This window comes from Dermacentor andersoni, chromosome 7, assembly GCF_023375885.2.
Source record: "Dermacentor andersoni chromosome 7, qqDerAnde1_hic_scaffold, whole genome shotgun sequence".
In the NCBI taxonomy this organism is placed as follows: domain Eukaryota; kingdom Metazoa; phylum Arthropoda; class Arachnida; order Ixodida; family Ixodidae; genus Dermacentor; species Dermacentor andersoni.
Window position 1 is genome coordinate 99,389,005 of NC_092820.1, and position 14,199 is coordinate 99,403,203.

The window sequence follows — 14,199 nt, forward strand, 5'->3', positions numbered from 1 at the left end:
CACTGCGACATCTAAGTGCTCTTCCGCTCATTTTTTTAAATAAGTATACGGGTTTAAGGGCCATTGTTCAAGAATTTTTCAGCAACACCACCGGGTAGAATGCTACTGTGATGAATAAAGGTCTTATTCATACTGCGAAATCGGCCGTCTTAGGTTACCTAAACTCCCAATAGTAGAAGTCGTAGTACACGTTACGTTAATTCCTTGGCCCAGATAAGCATATTTGTGTACACAGACAAATGAAACGTGCACTAAAGTTGTGACCACGATAACAATACTAAGAAACGTCGGGCGTGTTGCCCATGGTAAGAAGCAATCTGCAAGAGTTCCTAGCTGCTTGCGTGGCCCTTCAAAAATTTGATATACATAGACTTTGCAGGTGAACAGAGTAGCTTGTTGTCGCAAAATTGATCATTTCTTAAGGACATTTAAACGTGCGTCTTGAATAACACTGTCTCCAAAACAATGGGTACATTTGTTTCTACGTTCTGTTATGTTGTCTAAAACAAGCTCGTAAACCAGTGTATAGCTCTATTAGAAACTAGACAATTTTGCCGTGGTTTTTATGATTCGCGCTTGCTTTTTTTTTTACTTTCAGTTTGTAAACACCTCGGAACCCATATGGACCTACAAAACTACTGAGATACCACAAATACGCTGCCTGTCTCACCTAATGCGTTCCATACACCCAATGTTCATTGAATTCAACAGAACACACTTATATCGTAACCGAGTGTAAGAATCTTACATTCCTAAATTCCGTGACTCCTTCTTCTGGTGTATAATTCTTATTCCTCACTAACAGCGTCCGCGTTGCACAACGGGGACAGTTTAGTACGGCGTTGGCGGAACGGATGACTATCACCGATATGGGTATGGCTCATTTATCAATAGTCCTGTCTGTATTTCTTCTTGTGTGCCGTCACTAGTGGCGCTTCACCTTTTGAAAGCTGTGCGCCAACTAGCCCCACAACGCGTTTTACTGCTCATTTATCAACTCCTATTCTCTAATATTCCACGGTACTCGACATAACACAGTTTTTCATTGTATATAGATATATTCCTTTATTTTGATTTATTCCATACTGCGGGCACAATGTCAAAGCAAGGAGGGAATAAAACATTTATGGCACAAATTTAAGAATGACTGCCCATAGTAATGCGATTAGCATTCGAGCAACGTAGCGGCAAACCGCATTCCTGAAGCAACGTTTATTTAATATCAGTAGTGCTCCTTCTATGGTTTTTTTTTTTGCTTGGGTTATATACTTCGGTATCGTTCCATTTTAAATGGCACTAATTTTCTATAGTCGCCCTTGAGCATGGTTGCATGACGCCTTTATGACACCGACGTAGAGACGATGATGAAATGATGAAGAAGGAATGACGAAGAAGCAAAGACGTCGATCTAACGGTAAAGGCGGTGTGACGACACGACGACACCTGACAATCAGATAACAATTTTCCATATGATGAGGCTGGTGCAAAGACGACAGCGTAGCGACGACAACATAATTCTGTAGGACGTCGGCGAGTGTGTGTAGACAACCGAATGATGACAACTGGAAGACGAAGCTGAAATGGCGCAATTGCACGGCCACTACGACATGACAACAGCGTCATTGCGAATGCATGATAGCAGCGGTCTCACGACGCTAGGATGCCGATAGCATGACAAGGGGGCCTAATCACGATTAACTGACGACAGCGTCATTACGACAGATTCACGAAAGCAGTTTTACGATAAAGGCATGACGAGAATAGCAATTAATAGCAATTGTATGCGTTCCCGGTGTCTTCTGCATTTCGAAGAATACAGATTGCGCTGAAGTATACGACAATAAGATTTATATAACGTAATATACAAAGCCACAAGATTATCTGAATCCACAAGCACGAAGATCAGACAAATCCATGTACTTCCCATCATTCCCATGGTAGGACAACGACTGCAGCGCCAGAGTTCGCTCTAGTAATTTTTGTAGGAAACTCAATGCACAGGGGCATGTGGCATATAGCCGAAGCAACGTGTCCCGGAATTACCACAATACGTGTTAAATAAACGTGGCCTTAGCTATATGGTATGTCGCTAGAATACTCGACTGCTAATCGCATTACCTTTCATAGCAATACTGAGATGCGTTCTGCCCCTAACGTTTTTTCATTACGCCACTGTTCAACCCTTAAATTCCTTGTCTACTAGCCCTTTGGCTTTCACGTCGACATTTTGTCTAAGCCACTGACCACATCTGCAACTCTTAGCATGCGCCTCTTGAGTAGAGACTTCTTAAAACAAGAACAATAAATTGACATCGAATGAAACAAATTGATTGATTGATTGATTGATTGATTGATTGATTGATTGATTGATTGATTGATTGATTGATTGATTGATTGATTGATTGATTGATTGATTGATTGATTGATTGATTGATTTTCATATTGCGCACTACATGTTTCCGAACCACGGGTTCTTTCAGTCATATGTTTGTGACCGCGGAATCAGGTGGCACACTAATTACCTAATGATTTGAAAAACGGGGCTGACAACAACTTGATTCAATACAATTCCTAATCAGAAAAGCACTCCTATTCATCCCATCTGCTGAACGGTCCTTTATGATTTAAAAGCCCTCAGCTAAGCCCTTGGTTACAGTGACAGTCACGTATTTTGCTCTCAGAGCACTAAGGCACGGCAGAAGGGAGAGGGCCAAGGTAACATAACATGGAGAAAATGGAAGATAACAGCAGCTCATGCATGCAAAAACGGTTTCTGCACAAACCATATTATTTAACGGAAAATGAGACATCCAACAATTTGTACCAACTGCTACAAAGGAAACCCATAAGGGTTCCACGAATGGATGGATATCCCATTTTCCCTAAAGACATATTTCTTTCCACCTTGCATGCTTTCGTAGAACTATTATCACAAACCATACGATCGATATTCAACCACAGATTGGATTCATTAGACAGCACTGTGTGTTTGCTTCCCTTGGCTTTCCCCACCCCTGCCTGAACGCATCTTTGCTTCGCGCGCTCCCGATGCCATTTTGTCAAAATCAGCGCAAAGCCTATTTCATCAAGGATTCCATATTCATCATTCTTGCTGAAGTCATTCTGAGTGCGTAACCACTTGCCTCCTTTGAGTGCAGTGACAGCTTCGTAGGAGCGCTCAAGTGGCAATCACCTGCGCTGCGGCTGACTGCTTCACTTAGGTGTCTCTCATCTACGCAATAACACTTTAACCGACAACGGTACTCTGAAAAGAAACACAGTCCAAGATGAAAAGCATACTTTCCTTGTACAACTGTCCTGCAGCGTAATCAGTTCACTATTTCTTAAGTGATTGCTAGTTTGCAGAGACGGAACATATAACGGAACAGAGACGGAACATATCAGAGCGGAACAGAGACGGAACATCGAACATAGGAGAACAGAACGAGAGAGCGGCATGCAGTCTCGTGTCCTTGTGTTTATTGCGCTGTGTCCTGTTTCCAAGTAATATTACAGCTCGTGAATGCACAATTTAGTGTATTATATACGGCGTGCTATCCTGAACATACAAATTCGCTGTTGGTAAAACAATATATGCTCTGTACTAAAGAAGGCTATGTCCGTGGTCTCCAGTGGCCGCAAACACTGAGTATTCTGTTTACGGTAAGCTTAACGAAGATAATGTATATGCGTTATACATGCATACGTGTCATGTATTAATCCAACAAGTCAGCTGGAATACTGCTGCAAATACTACAATCAGATCGCCAAACTTGTGAACATTATGATCCCCATAACCCCCAGAACCGTAATCAGCAATGTAAGAAAGAACACAAGGGTTAACTCCTGGTTTTACATCCTTGTGCCATCGCGTTATGCCTTGTGGTTATTTATTTTTTATGAGTATTATTTTCTGCACCCAGAAGGAACGCCAACTGCAAGCAATCTTATCTTGCCCTTGCAGTAAAAACTCGAAAATTATTTCAAATCGTCACTATTTTCTATTTCAGGTGGGTTACAAATGTCTGTTGAATATTTGTTGTACAAGGCTCCGGATTCTTCGTGCGCCGTTGTAAAAGTGCGGTCTTCTTTCGATCGTATGTATTATTGTTCTTTTTCCTCTTTATAAAGCAGCGAATAAGTTCCACATACTCATGCGCTAGCATTTAAAAAAACAGACATGGAACACTAACAGACCCTTGATCCGCATCAACCGTTTGTTAGCGTTTCATGTCTGCGCTTTTAGTACAGTGCTGGCGCTTGAGTAAGCATGAAAAACCACCAAGCAGCATCTTTCAGTAGATCCTTGAATAAATTCTAGCAAGCACCCGAACCCACAGTGCACGTACTGCGTTCTCATGAACTAATGCTGTACGAGCTTGTTTTCGCAACATTACCGGCAAAACAAAAAAGAAACTCCATCACAGAAAACTATACCATTCGTATTTTTTAAGTGCCTAAAGGGAAAAGGATAAAGTACACAACGTTTAAAGGTGTCTTTCGACCTTTGCATTCCTGCCAAAAATATTTTGTATTGGTTTTTATGAATGGGTCGGGACAATGTGCATACTTTGTTTGACATGAACACCTCATCTAACTGCTAGAAAAAAATCTTATACATTAGACTTCATTTAATGCTTGAAGTGATTACTACTTCTAAATGACTAGTTTCATTTGTAAGTGTGTTTGTTTTTCTGCGTCATAATACACAGCGAAGTGATCTACGTGCAGAACGTTTGCGTTAGCTAATAAGTAACCACCTACTTCAACACAGCTTGCAGATTTTTTCCTGGATGCCATATTTTATGTATATTGCGACTTCTCGTGCCACTGACAAATCTCACTCGTCCAGGCGTTTTCTCCAGCATGTGCCAGCAGCAAGCAGCTCTCCTTAAGGGATTTAGTTAGCTCTTTAAAGGGTCATAGATGAGGGCCCGCCAACTTATCATTCTTGTTTTCCCCTATGTGATAATGGTTTGCACATGCCTCCCCATAAACTAACCTTTTCTTGGTGTGTAGTCTGGATCTCCTGGGTTTTAAAAATGGCAACGCGGTGCATATGGCTGCGAGAACGACATCCCACCACTTTTCAATCTAAGTATGGTTGTCAGCTTTCTCACCTCAAGGAAGAAAATTATGATCTAGTGGTTGAGCATCCGCCTTGTATGCAGGATGTACTTGGCTCGAATCCAACTACCGCTGTGAACACATTGGTTTCTGTCTTTTCCCGCTCGAAACCTTCCAGTCCTTCGTCATCGCAATGTTTGTTAGCGTCGCTGTTGCAGCGATTCTGCGGTCCGTTACTGCATCCAAAAGAGACCTAGAGGTTAACTATCCCGCAAATACGTAAAAGCTTTGTTCCTGGTGACTGAGTGTCTATGAGCCTCAGAAGTTGCGATTGACCCATCCCTGAATATTCTGGATCCTAACCTATGTATTTATTTGATAGTGCTGAAAGGACAAATTTCCTGGACATATAGAGTAGAATGTTTTTGCTCCAGCCGACTTTGGCTTAAAGGAGAATGTACGGCTTCAACGCCGTTTGACAGCTGAATAGCACGATCGTCACATCGATGCATGACGTAAGAGGCACTCAGAACGAGAATGTCTGTTACATGTCTCCACCAACGAGCCATACAAATAGTTGTATGCGTGAAATTATCTCTTCGTTCTTCCATTACATGTTAGTATGAAGCTCCCTGACAATTCTCGCATGCTGTCGTACTTGGAAATATCGCTTATTCAGCATGTTTAAAACAACATAAAGCGCTCTTGTCTTCTTCGGCCGATACACTTTCGTAATCTTTTCACAGGAAAGGCATGGCATGGCAGCAAAACTCGAAAATATGTTTCAATGTTTTCACTCGTATGTGTACTGAATTCCCAGTATCCATAATCTAGCTGGTGTTCATTGCAAAAAAAAGCCCTTTCCTGACGCCCTGGTTTCGGGTATGTAATGGTGAAGGTAGCACATAAGAGAACTAATTTATTGTCATAGCTGCCGCAGGAGAAAGCTTGCATCCACCTCGCAAAAATCGAACGGGCTGACAATAAAGAACGAATTATTAAGTCGACATTCCTTTCCACCAATTTATTGTGGGCAGTAACCTGGAATTCACCGAGCACAATATCTCGTTTCTTCACCTGCCTTTTATCTGTCTGTTCTAGTGATAGAAGACGGTGCTTAGTTCTACGAGTCATTAAAACCGACGGCCGCTGCTGCTTCCTGCATTACGACGGTCACCAATTGGGTTCATTCAAAATGACCGGGTAGAACTCCTTCCCACTTGGTATTGGACACGTCAAATCATACAAAAACTAAGCTCACGGGAGTGTGCGTGCAACCTGAATGTTGAGCTCTATTGTCATTTTTAAGCGCTATGAAAAAGCGATACGCTGTCGCATCAAAGCATGTATGAGTACAAAAACAGAACTTCGTTGACGTTCGTCGTAAAAAGTTACACTGTTGATGCTCATCGTCCAGAAGTCCTCTCTAGGCGTGCCGACTAATATATTTATCTGCACTTTGTAGACGTGATACCTTGGTGTTCTGTATTTTATATATTCTGAACATGCAATGAAACAGTCCAGGGATTTTCGTTGCATCAAAAGACCAACATTGTCACAGTATTGTAAGTATGGTGGAAGCCGTTGCCTTTATGAGTATGTTACAATGCCAGAAACTGAGGATCATTCAGTTTGGACCTAAAATAAACATAAGGAACTTTGTTATAAGTATTACAACAACAGAGGTAGCATCTGCGTAGCATGGAAATGACGCCTACATACCGTTATGTAGTAGCTTCAATATTGTACCATACAACGGCGATACTTTACGGATTAGCACAAGCCTATATATTAGGAATTACCGTTCACTGATTCTCCCAATGCATGAAATACACATATATGTTATAAAGAAACGCTAATTGATTGCACTTGAAAGTCTACTTACCTTTTATTTGTAGTTCGCTCATTACTTCAGCCTTATACATTGTGTACGATAGGATTTCCCACTACAGTTACGAGTGCCTGATGTGATTTTTTTAAGTTATAGCTGTGGTGCAGGGTAGGTGCATTTTGCTCTGGATCTGGACCTCAGCACACCATTTGTAGATCTGAAGGCCCTGCTACCTCCATGACAGTTTAGCGTAACGACTTTGTTATAGCGCTCTGGTTTAAGCGACTACGCTGCTTTCCGGTGTTCAAGTGCTCATTGGCTTTCTACACATACCCTGGTGCGGCCAAACTCAGTGCAGCGCACCGAGCGAGCCACCACTGTAAACGTCGAATTAGACAAAAACTAAGCTCACAACAGCGAGTCTACAACCTAAAATTGCACTTGTGTTGACGCGACGCCGCCGCAAACACCCGCGCCGCCACCGACTCACGAAGAGAACGGCGAGGCTTGACAGTGCCGTAATACGGCGCGTGTAATCAGAGGGGCTCCAACGACCTTGGTGCGCGGAGGGCAACACAATCCATCAATTGTGGAGGGAAACGATCATCTTGTGACTTGACCCAACTGTCCTCTATCATTGGTGGAAATGCCGCGTGTGCTTACACCGATACAAACACCCACTGGCAATACCGTTTAGTTTATTACAGATTTTGCCCACCTAAATCGTTGGTATAGTAGACTTCAGAAATGCTTGAAACTTCATCATAATTGTGGTTCATTGTATGTTATTTTTTTTCCTAGGTATCCTGGACCATTACGATCTCCGTGTAAGAAATTCTTCTGCTACAGCCGGCCCTCGCCCAATGTGTAAAAGATGGTTCTCTCAAGTCGCACCTCACGGCAGGGTCATATATAATAGAAATTGTGAGCGCTTACTTCGCCCATGGGAGTGATTCCGTATCAGCATTCGTACAATCCATCATTTGCCTTTTAGCAATCATTTGAATGTGGTGGAACTCTTGACTGGTGTCATATAAACGTAAAGTGTCAGCCTTACAATAAAAAAATTCGTTTTCCAGTTCCTCGTGCCGTACGAATATTCTACAAGGCGCAATATGTGCACAATGTTTCTTTCGTCACTGCGATGAACTTGCACGCGCAAAGTATTCTGCAACCTGCAGCCCACTGCAAACGTGTAAACGTGGGTGCACCGAGCAGCATCCGCAAAGGTGAGCGCGTTGTCAGTGTGATGACTAGTTCCTCGATTGCGAGTCGTTATCCTAAGGCCGAGCCTCAGTACCGAAAAGACGAAGCCATTTTTTCACCTAACACAAACTTATTATTCATTGCAAGAATAAGAAAAGACGAGAATGCCAGAAAGTACACTGAAAGTACAGCAAAACAAATATACAATTTGTCGCGTTAGCCTTGTGAGAAATTCTAACCACTCTTGGTCGAAAACAAGAAAAAAACCTCGGTCATCGGAAGTCTTAGTGATCGCGTTGCGGCTCGTGTACAGCAATTTCACTTGTGTTGGCGATGGCACTGGTGTGGCGGGCAGCGGCAGACGAGGGACACGGATGCACAGAAGAGCCAACACCGGACGTCGGATTCCAAGGCCGTCCAAGCGCGACCACCACAGATGAGCTGCGCCCATACTGGCCCCTTGGGTCGCAGTTCTGTCCGCGCGCTTATCAGCGTCCCTCTCGGCTGCTGGTTGCCTCGAAGCGACCTCTCCTATCCGCACTGCGACTGAGGATCAGGAGCAGAAATCTGCAGCTCTCCAGGGACAACCGGAGTTCTCCTGGTTCCTTCGCAGCCCTCAGGTTCAGGTCTGTACTCCAACGACACCGACCACCACCCACGCGAATTTCCAGTGATCCCTAATCACTTGGACGGGAACTTTGTCACGTTTCCCTTGGTTTGTTTCTCTCGTTCCTTTCTGAAACTTTTTGAATGCTCCCGATGGTTTCTTTAGGAGTTCTTTCGAACTTTCTATTCTGCGGGAATAGAACTCGTCAGCTACACTAGCTCCCGTTAGCAACGTCTCCACACTTGACTTGTCCTGAATCCACAGGCGGATTTGCTCCGGAATACACGTATAGAATTGTTCTAGCGCAAACACTTCAACCAGACGTTGATTGTTCTCGTATGCGTTGGCACCTTTGTGCCATTCTTCCAAGAGGCTCATTGATTAACAGGTAAATTTCGAGAACGAAACCCCTTGACTACGCCTCGTGCTACGAAACTTCATCCTTAAGGCTTCTGTAGACAAGCTGTACCTTTGCCTCAGCTGAAGCTTTACTCTATTGTATTCACGTGCATCTTTATGTGGCATTCTCGCGATTACGTCCGCTGCTTCGTTTGTAAGCAATGTCAATAGGGGTTGCGACCAGTTGTCTTCTGCAAGTGCTGCCCTAGTACACGTCCTCTCAAAGTTGACGAAGTACAAAGTGCTGTGACTACCAGCCTAAAATGGTTGCATGTATCCACGCATGTGGAAACTGCCAATTCGTTCAAGGCTATGCACTTCATATCTTTTACCTCACTTCTACGTCTCGTTGTTTTAGCTTTTGGGAAATTGCCTTTTAACATTCCTGGACTTCATCTTAGCTCCCTACGCATTTGGATATTGCTTCAATAATTGGGGGCTTGTGCAAAACTTCTGCACTGGGATACTAACTCTTCAGCTAGCAACGCTCGGTTGGGTTTCGTTAACAAAGCAAGATTCATGACTGCTGATAACAAGTGCCACTCTTACACGTAATACTTACACTTACCAAAGGCAAAATGCCTCGACTACCAAGTAAATGTCGCTACTGCTCCTAATGAAGTCAAGTAAACCGTGCTCTCACCAAACCGGACGCCAAGGCCACCGCCGACGTGCACTCCATCCGCTAACCGCTGAAAAGTAGGAAGACGCCTATAACGGAAGGGGTCAGACAGGAGACACAATCTCTCCAATGTTATTAACTGCGTGCTTGGAGGAAATATTCCTGCTGCTAAACTTGGAAGGCTTAGGAGTAAGGATTGACGTTTAATACTTCAGCAACCTTCGGTTTGCCGATGACATTGTTCCATTCAGCAACACTGCAGACGAATATCAACAAATGATTGAGAACCTTGACAAGGAGAGTGTAAGAGTGGGGTTGAAAATTAATATGCAGAAGACAAAGATAATGGTGAATAACTGGGCAAGAGAACATGAGTTCAGGATCGCCACTCAGCCTCTAGAGTCTAGGAAGGGGCACGTTTACCTAGGTCAATTAATCACAGGGAACCCTGATCATGAGAACGAAATTCATAGAAGATAAAAAATTCGTTGGATCGCTAACGGCAGGCATTGTCAGGTCCTGACTGGAAGCTTACCGTTATCATTGAAGAGGAAGATGTATAATCAGTACACTTTACCGGTGCTGAGATAGGGGGCAGAGACTTGAAGACGGACAAAGAAGCTTGAGAATAAATTAAGGACCGCATAAAGAGTGATGGAACAAAGAATGCTAGCCATAACCTTGAGATACGGAAAGAGAGTGTTTTGGATCGGAGAGCAAATGGGTATAGCCGATATTCTATTCGACATTAAGAGAAAAAATGGCGTTGTGCAGGTCATCTAAAGCGCAGGGTAGGTAAGGGTTGGACCATTCGGATTACAGAATGGATACCAAGAAAAGAGAAGCGCAGTAGAGGACAGTAGAAGACTAGGTGCTGCAATGAAATTACGAAATTCGCGGGTGCCAGTAGGAATCGGTTAGCGCAGGACATGGGTAGTTGTAGATCGCAGGGAGAGGCCTCCGTCCAACAATAGACATAAAATGGGCTGATAATGATGGTAAGTAATGCCTCTGGGCTTATTGCACAACCACAAGGAGTGGGGCCATCCCTGAAACCACTCTCGTACTCCGCACTGCTCAAAGCGTCGATACAAGCTACACACAGGCCTTCCTGAACAATGGTAGAAAGTTACACATTCTATGAGAATCCCCTGCTACTGAAGACGACGTTGAACCACCTGCCATAAACTACCGCACATTTTTCGAGGCCGTTGACCAATGCCTTTTCGAGGCCTCAAAATTTGCTCGCAAAGGGCAAAGCGCCCCTCAAGCAAAGCAAAAATCACATTACGAGCCCCACAGCAAGTCAATAATCCCGGTAGCCAGGAGACCGTGATATATTTACCCGCCATACTTCAAGTATTTCAGCCGCAGCTATCTCATCGTAGCCTGTACTAAGACGTTCAGGTCCTTACTGCATTGTGAAGAATGTCGGAGTTGATGACATCCGGCTAACGGATTCAATGGCAGGGTGGTGTCGAGGGATAGGCCATGCTGACCAGCGCAGAGCTGACTATAAAATCGAAGTCCACGTGACTGTGGCAGGTTCACGTCCGATGGAGGGGGACCAAGGGGGAGACCGGTAAGGACAGTGCGCCATCGATAGCACCCGTAAGCGCAGGGCTAACGCTAAAAAGAAAGCCGGCCGAGAGAGAGCATCGTGTCGAGAGGCGCAGGGAGCAGCGGGGTTCTAGCAAAGGGCAGTGAATAAACAGCTGCTTTTCAGAGACTCTTTGCGCCCTTACTTCGCCACAGCATAGTAACATGTACAATCGGTATTGCCAAAGAAATTAAGAGAACCACTGAGTTTTCAAATATTACGCTTTTCTCTATGCGTGTCGCCAAGTGAACTCACCTGCCAGAAGCACGCCGTCTACAATACATTCCCTTCAATATACCCAGAAAGACATCAATAATTTTTGTAATACAATGGAGCGACATATTCTATAACAGTTGTGTGCCAGCATGAAAAGAAATGACGTGAACAATGGTATAAAGCGTCATGTTACAGTTGCACACCTTGCAATCATATTGCACATATGTTATCGCTTCTCTAGAGGGAGAGAAAAGATTTATCTGCACTGTAGAACAGGCTAAGAAGAAGATTCCGCGCGCACTCATATTATTACACTTAAGGACGGAGCATGCTGCACAACAAGATATCAGTAGCCATATTTATAATAATAAGCCCCGACCCTTGGCTGCCAGTGCTCATTTCCACTGTTGTCCACATGTTTTCCTTCAGTATGAAAGAAGTCAGTGATTCTTTCTTTTCAGTATGGTAATACCGAGGCCTCTAACGCTTCTCAATATAACTGGTTCTTTCTTATCATTAGTATGTCAACATAATGCTGCAGCCTACAAAACGTGAACTTGACAAACCTTTGAATCAGCCTGTTTTGTTTGGCTTAAGTATTTTAGTAAATTGTTGATTATGTGGCCAGTCAATGTAATGTCAAACGGCACGATACAGCCATGGCCAGATCAAGAAGCCTGCGTGTTACTTTTTTTATGCCATTTATCGGCCAACCCTGGCTTTCACGAGTGTCCGTCCCCTAAGTCTCGAAAGCGTAGCAGACAGAGGTTACAACGAACGCACTACCAATACGTATAAATGTACATCCTCACAAAATGCGCAAACCAGACGTCAATTCTCTGATCTAGGAAATCTGCTAAGTGCACTACTAAGCTCAAGGATCTAACGTTTCGCATCAATGCATGCCGCTTCTCCAGATTCTAGGGACTTTCGAAGCATAGTTTCGAGTTGCAATAGTGTGGTATGAGTGTAGTCCACACACGTATTCTTGAATTATTAGTGCGCGTTCATTCTCACTGTTATATGTTCCCCAAGCAGTTAAATAAAAAGGCAATGCGATATCAAATCTGTCGCTCGCATGAGCACGTTCTTTACAATCAGTGGGCTCATTCTATTAAGCCGCAACAGAAACACTGACGTAATCAGAGCTCCTTTGTGCCATGAGGCCACTTACCTTCTTGGGTTTAAAAACCTGTAGCAAAAGGTATAAACAGAAATGTCAGAAGAACAAGGCAGAACTTTCAACTGAAATGTCGTCGCTATGACGCAACCTTAGCAACACACAAAGTCTACGCCTGGTGCTTTAGAAAACGAAGAGACAATCGCCTGCACCCTCGAAAGATTGCGTTTCAAGCCCGCAGTTTGTTAGGCAGGGTGAATGTATTTAAGAAACATACCTTAATTTGCTTTTTCTGTACTACAGCACCAAACTTCTTGACTCATCACCAGCAGTACCACTGTCCATCCCCTTAAAGGCTACCAATCATTTCAGTCTCTCTGAGAGAACATCTGTAAGAAATATCTAGGTTCACACGCAACTGCACCTTTTAGGCGGAAAAATTAGAAGTTGGTTACTTAAATCAAGTGCACAATGAGTACAATCTAGCACATTGGCTGCAATGTTTCATTGTTTTCAGATCTGCTGCATTGATGTGACGTGCAGAATAATGTAAAGCTGGGAGGGAAGTAGACATTAAGGTAGACCTAGAAGCTCGAACATATGAGACGAACGACAACAGATTCATGGCAAGCGTTAAGTGAAATTCTTTATTTAGGGATCAATGAAAATTTCATACATTTGTGCAGGAGGCACAAAGGACAAGATATCTCGCGAGCACGAGAAAATGAGCTCTTACGTTGGTGTAACGCGCCTCCTGTAGCGTGATATCTTGATGTTCCAACAGCACCTACTTATGTACTGTACATGCAGAAATCTGCTCCAGTTACTCCAGTTTTTCATGCTAAATCGCCGCCGTTATCCAATCATCCAAAGTGGGGCTAAAGTAGCTCAAGAGAGCTATCGTTTTAAAAATTTGAGAAGAGGAGGTTTTATTGAAGAGAAAGCAGGAGGCTGGCCTGGAGAACGTGTCTCTAGCCAGCTGCTCCTTACTTGGGTAAGGGGAAGTGGAAGATACATGTAAAGAGACGCAGATGGCACGCGACTATGATGTAGTGCCAAGAGCTCCTATTCACACATCCTGTCCAATAAGGAGAGGCACACTTTGGATGCTTTTCCACACAAAGCTTGAATGCGTGAACGCATTTTGCATAGTTTTCACACCAGACAGGTCCTAGAGAGGAGCGTCTAATCCATTCTCACCTAAAATGTCCAGGATTGATTTTATAGCACATTGGGTATAATCAACTCGCCTCCACGTGACCAAAATTTTTAATCCGGGAAGGGTTGGAAGACCAAACGCTGCACACTAAACTTCAGTGTCCTTCCCTCGGCGCATATTGAGGGCACTCGCAAAGTATATGATCTGTCTCTCGGGAGTGTGGCAGACGCAACAGTCATAGTCTGTTTTCCATCTAATCTTACGACGGTATTGGCTAGTGCACGTCATAACGAGTCCTAACCAATGTAGCAGTTTCATAATCTCCAGGAATAGGTACGCGCCACTATGGAAGAAAGGGTACGGAGGCCTTAA

General features: G+C 43.7%; 1 protein-coding gene across 4 annotated transcripts in view; it reads left to right on the forward strand.

Moving 5' to 3' along the window:
• Positions 1-7,976, forward strand: part of LOC126534072 (uncharacterized) — a 178,228-nt gene extending 170,252 nt beyond the window's left edge. For 2 of the 4 annotated variants that reach the window (XR_011895755.1, XR_011895757.1), the window contains 2 exons: positions 4,011-4,097; positions 7,700-7,976. The gene's annotated coding sequence lies outside the window, so the exon portion shown is untranslated. Of the gene's footprint in view, positions 1-598; positions 874-4,010; positions 4,098-7,699 lie in introns of all 4 variants that reach the window. The other 2 variants (XR_011895756.1, XR_011895758.1) reach the window with 2 other exon arrangements.
• The last annotated feature ends 6,223 nt before the right edge of the window (positions 7,977-14,199 follow it).